Consider the following 2,139-nt stretch of genomic DNA (forward strand, 5'->3'; position numbering starts at 1 on the left):
TCCTTCCTTTCTTCCTTCCTTCCTTCCTTCCTTCCTTCCTTCCTTCCTCCTTCGATTCTAATTTATTTACAATTAATTTTGAGTTGGAATAGTTGGCAAAAATGTAAGTTTATCTTTGCCCCAAAGAGTTAACCAGTGGCCCCCTATTGTTATCGAATAGTCTTTTATTTCCTTATTGGAATGTCACCTTTATTATCCACTAAATTCTCACATGTACCAAGTCCCACTCCTTGCTACTATCCTACCTCTGCCCTGTTTAAATTTTTATTTATTTTTCCATGACAGTTGACACACACTATTATATCAGTTTCAGGGGTAGAGCACAGTGATTAGACGCTTATGTACCTTACGCAGTCATTACTGCATTGAGTCTAGTACACCTGGCCCCATACACAGTTGTGTTCCCTATGCTATACTTTACATTCCTTGACTATTTCTATGACTGGCAGTGTGGACTTCTGAATGCCCTCCCCCCTGGCGAGCATCATTTTCTTCTCTGTATCTATGAGTTTGTTTTTGTTTCTGTTTTGTTTGTTTGTTTCTTTTATTTTTTAGACTAGAGGCCCGGTGCACAAAATTCGTGCATGGGGAGGTGGGGTCCCTCAACCTGGCCTGCACTCTCTCCAATCCGGGACCCTGGGTGGATGTCCGACTGCTGGTTTAGGCCCAATCCCTGCAGCAGTCAGCCATCCCTCTCACAATCCGGGACCGCTGCCTCCTAACCACTCACCTGCCTGCCTGCCTGATCACCCCTCACCACTCTGGCTGCCTGCCTGATCTCCCCTAAACACTCTGCATGCCTACCTGATCGCCCCTAACAACCTCTGCCTGCCTACCTGATCACCTCTAACCACTCTCCTGCTGCCTGTTTGCCCCTAGCCACTTGCCTGCCTGCCTCATCGTCCCTGACCACTCACGGGATGGGAGATATTGATGTGGCTATCTGCAGAATATACCATCCCTTATAGATATACAATGTTTTGTTACTGCACATGAAACCAAGTTAAAAATAATACCAACAATCAATGGGGATTAATTTCCTTGATTTTAAGGTATACTTATTAAATTATATATATACTGGAGGCCCAATGCATGAAATTCGTGCCTCTGCTTTGGCTCCTGCCACCGTGGCTTTGTCTGGAAGGATGTCCAGAAGATGTCTGGTCTATCCAGTCTAATTAGCATATTACCCTTTTATTAGTATAGAGTCCACATATAAGTGAAATCATGTGGTATTTGTCTTTCTCTGACCGACTTCACTGAGCATAGTACCTTCTCTGGGTCCATCCATGTTGTCCCAAATGGCCTCTGCCGTGTTTTTAATTCTGAGATTGCCACCCTACGCCCCCTCTCCCCCAGGCCTTGCTCCTTCTCTCTGATGCTGAGAGCTGCCATAGAAATTATTTAATTCTGCTTCAAATTCACAGTCTTCAGGTTCACCTCCACTCCTCCCCTCCCCACCCCTGCAGTCATGTCAACTCCCTCTCACAATCTTGTTTCAAGCCTTCTCCCTCTCCCACATCCTCTACCCCATCCCCAGCAGATAACTTCACCTTCTTTCCCTCTATTTTCTGCTTTCTCTAAAAGATCAATGGAAAAGTATCCTCGGGTGAAGATTAACAACAACAACAAAAAGAATCACCAATGTTTACTGAACGCTTACTCTGTGGGCGACACTATTTGGCCACATCCGTATGGCTCATCCCCACACTAACTCGACAACGTGGGCCCTGTGTTATCCTCCGGGGCCAGGAAAAGAAACGGAGGCCAGGTCATGTCACTTGCCTCCAGTCACACTACCGACAGTGGCTGAAAACTGGATTCAACTCCTGGGACGTCCTTGGGAGTTCAAGTTCTTTCTTTTTAGCACATTTTTAAATATGCTTTTATTGATTTAAAAAATTATTATTATTTTAATCCTCACTAGAGGATATTTCTCCATTGATTTTTTGAGAGGGGAAGTCAGAGAGCAACATCTATGAGAGAGAAACACATTGATTGGTTGCCTCCTGCACGCATCCTGACCAGGGCAACTGAGGTACATGCCCTTGACTGGAATCGAACCCGAGACCCTTTGGTCCGCAGGCTGATGCTCTATCCACTGAGCCAAACCGGCTAAGGCAAGAGTTCATGTTCTTG

Source organism: Myotis davidii, unplaced genomic scaffold (assembly GCF_000327345.1).
Source record: "Myotis davidii unplaced genomic scaffold, ASM32734v1 scaffold1221, whole genome shotgun sequence".
Taxonomy (NCBI): domain Eukaryota; kingdom Metazoa; phylum Chordata; class Mammalia; order Chiroptera; family Vespertilionidae; genus Myotis; species Myotis davidii.